Here is a 9014-nt window from a genome sequence, read left to right as displayed (position 1 = left end):
GATGCCCCCTCTAATGATTGAATTTACGTGTTTCAGCCACTACAATTGCTAACAGGAGTAAATTCTGTTTCCAAATTTGAACTCGCCATGCTTTTCACTTAATAGGGCAGCTGTATCCTAGCGGTTAAGGTACTGGACTGGTAATCCAGAGCTTGTTGGTTCAAGCCCCACCACTGCCAGGTTGCTATTGTTGGGCCCTTGAGCAAGGCCCTTAACCCTCAATTGCTTAGACAGTATACTGTCACAGTACTGTAAGTCGCTTTGGATAGAAAGCATCTGGTAAATGCTGATAATGTAAACTTAATATAAATTTAGTTAGAAATCATTTTATTTAAACATATCTGGTCTCTTTCATCAACTGTAATGAACTCAGTGGCCACCCAAAATTGACGGAAAATTTAGGGAGAGGTCACTTTATTTTAATAACATTTGTTTTTTAAATGAGATGTCCAGCAAGCTCATGGTCAGGTTTATACAGTATATACAGACTTTTACTGGTACATTGTTTTGTTTTATGAAGGCGGCATTTCAACTCCAATGACCATTAAAACAACATTTAAATTTTTTATACCTAATTGGACTTTTAACTTTTAAGCTTAAAATGTTGACTAGATAGGATACTGCTAACGTGTTTACTCTTTAATCTTACTTTTAACTTAAGACATATTTTGACTTTTCTTCACAATGGCAGTGGTAGCTCAGTGAGTGGACTGCTAATCAGAAGGTTGCAGACACAAACCCCACCACTGCCAAGTTACCGTTGTTGAACCCCTAAAGATGGCTCTTACGTCTCAAATAATTGTAAGTCGCTTTGGATAAAAGTGCCAAATGCCACAAATGTCTACTTTTTATTCTTAATAATTTTTTTTATTTTAGATGTTTGACAGGAAAAAAATGTTGACTTCTTGTCTTAAACGTGAATTTTTCCTTAATCTGAAAATGTTTCCCTCTGGTTGGAGAGAATTCACCTTATTAAGAGAGTAAACTTTGCCTCCTGAAAAAGTCAATATTATAATTTAATCTTCCAGCTACAGAAGAGACTTCAGACTGTGAGATACTGACAGTGTGTGAAGGATCTTATTGCTTTACATACATCATGGTGAGAAGGAAAAACAAGGGTTTGATGATTATGAAGATTAAAATAACGTAAATGTTTGAGGACATGCACACTACACACACACACACACACACACACACAGAGAGAGAGAGAGAGAGAGAGAGAGAGAGAGAGAGAGAGAGAGAGAGAGAGAGAGAGTTTCAGGCGGAGGAGGTAAAGGTGGAAGGTGGATCTGTGAATCAGAATATTTTTATCTAAATTTTATTTTGGACTTTTAACCTTTAAGCCTAAAATGTTGACTAGACGTGCTTATGTTTACATTTTGTTCTTACTTATAACTTATTAAGACTGATTTTGACTTTTCTTCACTAGGGCAGTGGTAGCTCAGTGATTAAGGTAGTGGACTGCTAATCAGAAGGTTGCAGACTCAAACCCCACCACTGCCAAGTTACCATTGTTGAACTCCTAAACGAGGCTCTTACGTCTCAATTGCTTGAATTGTATTTAGTAATAATTGTAAGTCGCTTTGGATAAAAGTGTCTAATGTCACAAATGTCTACTTTTTAATCTTAATACATTTTTCAATCTTAGATGTTTGACAGCAAACAAAATGTTGACTTCTCATCTTAAACGTAGATATTTCTTTAATCTGAAAATGTTTTCTTCTGGTTGGAGATTCACCTTATTAGAGAGTAAACTTTGCCTCTTAAAAAAGTCAATATTATAATTTATTCTTCCTTCCAGCTACAGAAGAGGCTTCAGACTGTGAGATACTGACTGTGTGTGAAGGATCTCACTGCTTTACATACATCATGGTGAGAAGGAAAAACAAGGGTTTCTGGTTTCTACGTATGATTATGAAGATTAAAATAACATAAATGTTTGAGGATATGCGAGAGAGAGAGAGAGAGAGAGAGAGAGCAAGAGAGAGAAAGAGAGAGAGACAGTTGGTGGAAGGTGGATCTGTGAATTGGAATATTTTTATCAAAATTTTATTTTGGACTTTTAACCTTTAAGCCTAAAATGTTAACTAGACGTGCTTATGTTTATTTTTTTAATCTTAATTCTTACTTATTAAGACAGATTTTGACTTTTCTTCACTAGGGCAGTGGTAGCTCAGTGATTAAGGTAGTGGACTGCTAATCAGAAGGTTGCAGACTCAAACCCCACCACTGCCAAGTTACCGTTGTTTAACCCCTAAACGAGGCTCTTACGTCTCAATTGCTTGAACTGTATTTAGTAATAATTGTAAGTCGCTTTGGATAAAAGTGCCTAATGCCACAAATGTCTACTTTTTAATGTTAATACACTTTTCAATCTTAGATGTTTGACAGCAAACAAAATGTTTACTTCTCATCTTAAACGTGGATATTTCCTTAATCTAAAATTTTTTTTCTTCTGGTTGGAGAGAATTCACCTTATTAAGGGAATAAACTTTGCCTTTTAAAAAAGTCAATATTATAATTTAATCTTCCAGCTACAGAAGAGGCTTCAGACTGTGAGATACTGACAGTGTGTGGAGGATCTCACTGCTTAACACACATGGTGAGAAGGAAAAAGGGTTTCTGGTTTCTACTGATGATTATGAAGATTAAAATAACGTAGACGTTTGAGGACATGCGATAGAGAAAGAGAGAGAGAGAGAGAGAGAGAGAGAGAGAGAGAGAGAGAGTTTCAGGCGGAGGAGGTAAAGGTGGAAGGTGGATCTGTACATCAGAATATTTTTATCTAAATTTTATTTTGGACTTTTAACCTTTAAGCCTAAAATGTTGACTAGACGTGATTATGTTTATTTTTTTAATCTTACTTTTAACTTATTAAGACAGATTTTGACTTTTCTTCACTAGGGCAGTGGTAGCTCAGTGATTAAGGTAGTGGACTTGTAATCAGAAGGTTGCAGACTCAAACCCCACCACTGCCAAGTTACCGTTGTTTAACCCCTAAACGAGGCTCTTACGTCTCAATTGCTTGAATTGTATTCAATAATAATTGTAAGTCGCTTTGGATAAAAGTGCCACATGTCACAAATGTCTACTTTTTAATCTTAATACATTTTTCAATCTTAGATGTTTGACAGCAAACAAAATGTTGACTTCTCATCTTTCCTTAATCTGACAATATTTTCCTCTGGTTGGAGAGAATTCACCTTATTAGAGAGTAAACTTTGCCTTTTAAAAAGTCAATATTATAATTGCATATTCTTTCTAACTACAGAAGAGGCTTCAGACTGTGAGATACTGACAGTGTGTGAAGGATGAAAGAATCTCACTGCTTAACACACATGGTGAGAAGAAAAAACAAGGGTTCCTGGTTTCTACTGATGATTATGAAGATTGTTTTTTTATTGTTGAGGCGTGAAGAGAAAAAAAATAAGTAAACGTTTGAGTAAAGGACATGCGCACTACACACACACACACACACACACACACACACACAGGGAGAGGGAGAGAGAGAGAGAGCGAGCGAGCTTCAGTCGGAGGAGGAAAAGGTGGATCTGAATTTTGGACCCTTCAAAAAACTTAAGGTAAATAATAAGCCCTTAAATACCGCTAATAAATATTCGCACCCGCACCGCCTGATATCCGCGTCTGTGCGGCTGAATTTCCGCCTACAAACAGCTTTTCCCCCAGCGATTAAAAACATTTAATCCGCTTTAACCAGCCTTTACTTCCTCATGCATTAATAAACTCCAAAATATCCAGTCTGTGTTAGTACTTTTACATTTTAAAACCATTTAATTGTATTTCTAACAGCGTTCGTTTATTAAACAGGCGGATCAGCGAGAACACTTTCGGTTCGGCCGGTCCAGAAATGACAGAAGGATTAAATACACAGACGGTGTAAAAATATCAGCATAAATAATAGTTTTATAACAATAATAATGTGCGGATTTAAGGTGGAAATTCTCGCTGCATGTCTGTAAACACAGGTTCAGCCTTAAAGCGCAGTTTGACCTCGTTTCGGTTTGGAAGGACGAAATAAATGTCGGAAACGGCGCAAACTTGTGCTGCTCTTAAATGTCGAATAAACGGAGTCAGAAGTAAAAACCTGCTCAGATCCCTGCAAGTGTTTGTGATCCGAAAAGAAAGCAAATAAAACCGCAGGAAGAAGCGTCATGCTGCCGGAACATGGCGGACTCAGGTGGGTTCAAGTCTCTCCGAAATGTTTGTTAAGGGAAAAAATGAATGTGCGCAGGTGAAGCGAATTATTTCAGTTTCTTTCACTTAATCACACCCGACTTCAATCAATGAAACACGAATTAAGCAAAAGGAGACGAACAACTCGTTTTTTTCCAGTGCAATAGTTTGGAAGTGTGTGTGTCTGCATTTTTTGGGGTTCCTGTTTAGATCCAATTATCTTCATGACTTGATTATAAGTGGTGCTTTACAAGATCAACCCTACAGCTGAAGTTAGAACTTTACATGAACTTGTACAGGACTTGTAGTCCTTTGTCATGGCGGTTTTGGGATTGTATTGATGTTTAAAGTGTTCTTTTTTGGTGGTGTAAAAAGTTCTGTCATTGCCCTGTGATGGACTGGCGACCTGTCAGGGTTGTTTCCTCCCTTTTGTCCAGTACAACTGTAATAAACTCCCAAAGATTGGCACTGTTGCCATCATCTTGGAGGTTTTGTAAAGTTGCTTTGAGACAGTGTTCTTTTGTAAGACGGCTCTATACAAATAAATCTGACTTGACCGTACTTGGTTTAAAGAAACTCCAGTGTCCTGCACAGAGCCCTGACCTCAGCCCCACTAAACTGCTTTGGAATGAACTGGAACATCAACTAAAACCAACATCTTGACCAACATCAGTGCCCAGAACTATCATCTATCATCTTTTGACAGTATCCTGGACCCTGAAAAGGATAAATCAGTGGCAAAACAGACAATGAATGAATTAATTAATTAAAGGAAGTTTGTGATAATAGTTTCAGCTCAGCCACTCCAAAGCTCATGTATCGGTGGTGTGGTGTCTTGCCAAAATCAGAAAGAAAACTTGAACTGTTACCGAATACTAAGAGGAAAATATGTCTGAATGGTCAGATGCATTCCATGAACCATCGAAACACAAGTTGGCATGAATAAGAAGCTGCTAGATCTCAGATGAAGCCTCTCACTTCGGCACAATGGCGCCGCACATGGACAAAGAACAACCATATAGTGGCTTTTAAGCTAGTGGCAAAGCAAAGCTCGTATGACTGTGGATAGTAGTGCCCTGTTCCAGGAGCTTCTTATTCATGATTAATGATAGACCTGTGTTTTATGGGTATAGAATAGAAGAAGTACAGAATGCCTTTATTTGTCATATATACCTATACAGGTGTACAGTACAACAAAATCCTTTTTTGCATATCCCAGCTTGTCTGGAATCTGGGGTCAAAGCGCAGGGTCAGTCATTGTACGGCACCCCTGGAGCAGAGAGGATTAAGGGCCTTGCTTCAGGACCCAACATCAGCTGCAAGGCAGAGCTGGGATTCAAACTCTCAACCTTTCAATTGATAGCCCAAAGCTCTACCCACTAAGCTGCCACTGCCCCTACTGTGGACAGATTTTCTCAGAACTTAAAAATCTTCCTGATCTTGGCAATTCAAGACTGTTCCATGTAAATGTAATGGGTGGAGTTAAACTAGTCATGTTTATATGGGCACAGAGAATATGGCACCCTGTTCGTGCAGCTTTTTATTTATGGTTCATGATAGTCCTGTGTTTATGGGTATGGTCATCTGGACAGATTTTCTCATCCTGCTGATCTTGGCAATTCAAGACCGCTTCATGTAAACAATGTAAGTTAAACTTGCCCTGTTTATATGGCCACAGAGAAGTCAGTTCCATGACATTTCCCTTTTGTATTCCTGTGCATTTAAACCTTGACTAGAATTGTGTGTTTCAGACTAAAGCTAAAGAAAACGACTTGTATCTATAGTAAAGCCCCGGTGGATTTTGAGAATGGAATTTCCCTTAATTTATCATGAAACATGGAGGGCATTTCCAACCAGAACCTCATGTTTCACCAAACCAGAGTTCAGTTTCAAGTGTAATAGTCTTCGAACAGTGATAAAGGGTCCACTGCATGAAACAATCGGGAGTTTACATTGTAGAACCAACAGAACACCAGATAATGTTATTTAACTGTGAAAGAATGATGAAAAATACATCCACAAATAAACAAAACCACACTGAAGGATTTTCATAGGCATAAAAAGCACAGACTTGGCAACATGTTCAGATTTTATTGCTGAATTTAGTTCTCATTCCAGCAGAAGTTTTAGTGCGCATCATACACCTTTACCTGGTGACCATTTATTTATTTGCTCTAGCCTTGTAGTCTTGGTCAGGGTCGTAGTTGGTCCCCCATTAACAGTGGATGCAAGGCTCAGTCACAACTCGGCTCATAACCAGGAGCAATTTAGAGCAGCCAGTCCACATTTCACATAGTTGAAGGAAACCGGAGTACTTGGAGGAAACCCACATTGACTCAGAAAGACATGCCTTCTCCAAATTCCGGTCAGACCGTGAGTGGAGGCCTTACAAAGCCGCTCTACCTGCTGTGCCAATGTGCCACACTGCAGTATTAATATTCAGTTAAGTTCCTAAAACGGCATTGAAGTACACTATATAGCCAAAATAGGTGTCCAATCTCATAGGACACCTGACCATGAGGGTGATGGACATCTCTTGTCAAAACAAATGGTATTAGCACCCAGGTGGTGCAGCGGGATATTCCACTAGCACACCAGCGCCGAGATTCTGAACTCCTTGGTTCGAAACTCGCCGTTGCCACCGGTCGGCTGGGCGCCATCTAGCGGGCATAATTAGCAGACACATTTCTGCTAGGGCGGGATGACCAGATTATGTGGGCGGGGTTTTTAAATGCTGTGTAAGGACCCAGATAGAGAGGCGCCTGTGCAGAATGCATGGGTGAAGTGTTCGGCTAAGGACTGCGCATGGGTCGGAGGAGGCGCGATCAGGGATCCACAGCAGTGGAAGACAAAATTGACTACAGTAAATCAGGATAAAATGGAAGAAAATGCATAAATAAAATAGAATAAAGCTCAAAACAAATGGTATTAAAAAAGTGACTTCTTACAAGTCTTATATAAGTCTACAAGACTTATATTTGTGATAATTTGTACACTTTTAGTCAAAAGCATTTATATAGCTGGACACTGATGTTGGTCAGTTGATGTTCTGGTTTATTTTAAAACTCTTTATTAATCAGGGCAGATCAGGACCCTGTGCAAGTCATGCTGGAACAGGAAAGGACCTTCCTAAACTGTTGCTACAAAGTTGGAAGCATATAATTTCATTTTGCTGATAAGTGATTTAATGCTGCCAATTATCAGTGGAAATAAAATAAGAGGAACTGGGTGATACAAACTTTAAGTCAGTTGTTTTTTTTCCTTCAAATTTGCGTCTGCAGCCAATACGACAAAGGTTCTGTTGTGTTGACCTCTGACTGAGCTGTGCTTTATGTTTATACACTGCAGATCCAAAATAGTGGTGGACCGGATCATATTTATCCAATATACAGTAGCCCCCACTTATTCATAGATCCAGCATGCAGTTTATTTAATTATTTATTAGGATTTTACACACTTTGGTTACATTCATGACAGGACAGATAGTTACTGGTTACACAAGGTTCATCAGTTCATAAGTTTTAATATCAAATACAGTCATGGACCATTTTGTATCTCTATTTCACCTCACTTGCATGTCTTTGGATTGTGGGAGGAAACTGGAGCTCCTGGAGGAAACCCACACGGACACGGGGAGAACATTCAAACTCCTCACCTGGGGATCGAACACAGGATCTTCTTGCTGTGAGACGACAGTGCTACCCACTGAGCCACTGCAGCACGTGGTTTAAAAATATAACATAAAAATTTCGAGGAAATTAATAATTAATACATTTTAAACTGCTTAAGGTCTGGATGTTTGTCCGGTATAGCCACACTGTACATGGTACCTGCGTTTAGTCACGTTGTAGCTGTCTGGGTGTTCAGATCAACTGTCACAGTAATACAGCACTATAGTAATTATTCATTCATTTATTTATTCGTTTATGTAGTAGCCTGTTTTACTATTGCTTAATCCTGGTCAGAGTCACTGTGGGTCCAGTTTATCACGTGAAAGGCTGGAAATTAGGGATGTAACGATACACTCTACCCACGATGCGATTTATGATACTGGGTTCATGATACGATTTTTAAAATTTTTTTAAACAAAATGAAATTGAAGACAAATTATGACAAAGTTTCCTTTTATCATTACCCTTTAAAATAAAATACTGTATTTGTGCTTATCTTTTATTTATCTAAATAATGAATGTCCTTTTATTTCTGAGGTAGGTACAAACTATGCAAAACAATGCTGCACATTTCCATTTTTGTGCAAAAAAAACTGAAATGAAATGTTAAAACAAATCCCACATTAAATAAATAAATGAATAATACAAATAAAGAGTAGAGAAGTATCCTCACCAGTGATGGCATAGTTACCTTTAAAAAGTAACTTAGTTACTTTATTGATTACTTGATTTTAAAAGTAACGTAGTTACTTTATTGATTACTTGATTTTAAAAGTAACGTAGTTACTTTATTGATTACTTGATTTTAAAAGTAACTAAGTTAGATTACAAGTTACTTTATTAGTTCCATTCAGCAGCTGCCGTAATGCAACTGGAGCTGCGTAGGCGATTGAAGCGGAATAAGAAACAAGAAAGACGCGGAAAACGGAGTCCTCTGTTCACAAGTGTAAGTAAGATAAATAAAATAACATTTTTAAAGACAAATAAATAACAAAAAGACGATAAATATCCAAAATTTTGGCGAGTGGGGTTTGTAATGAGTCTGTAACTATGGTGATATTACGTCATCACGTCCCCACGTGTAGTACGTAGCGGTGTTGTGTGCATACTGCACACTTCTGTACTGAAAGTATGTACTTCTTTACCGGC

At 38.2% G+C, this 9014-nt stretch overlaps 1 protein-coding gene across 1 annotated transcript in view; it reads left to right on the top strand.

Moving 5' to 3' along the window:
- Nucleotides 1-3494: 3494 nt before the first annotated feature.
- Nucleotides 3495-9014, top strand: part of sfmbt2 (Scm like with four mbt domains 2) — a 61415-nt gene continuing 55895 nt past the window's right edge. The window contains exon 1 of the mRNA XM_062996720.1: nucleotides 3495-3581. The gene's annotated coding sequence lies outside the window, so the exon portion shown is untranslated. The remainder of the gene's footprint in view (nucleotides 3582-9014) is intronic.

The sequence above is a fragment of the Trichomycterus rosablanca genome, chromosome 1 (assembly GCF_030014385.1).
Source record: "Trichomycterus rosablanca isolate fTriRos1 chromosome 1, fTriRos1.hap1, whole genome shotgun sequence".
Taxonomy (NCBI): Eukaryota; Metazoa; Chordata; class Actinopteri; order Siluriformes; family Trichomycteridae; genus Trichomycterus; species Trichomycterus rosablanca.
The sequence above is the reverse complement of the archived record's forward strand: the minus strand, read 5'-3'. Positions and strand labels throughout refer to the sequence as shown.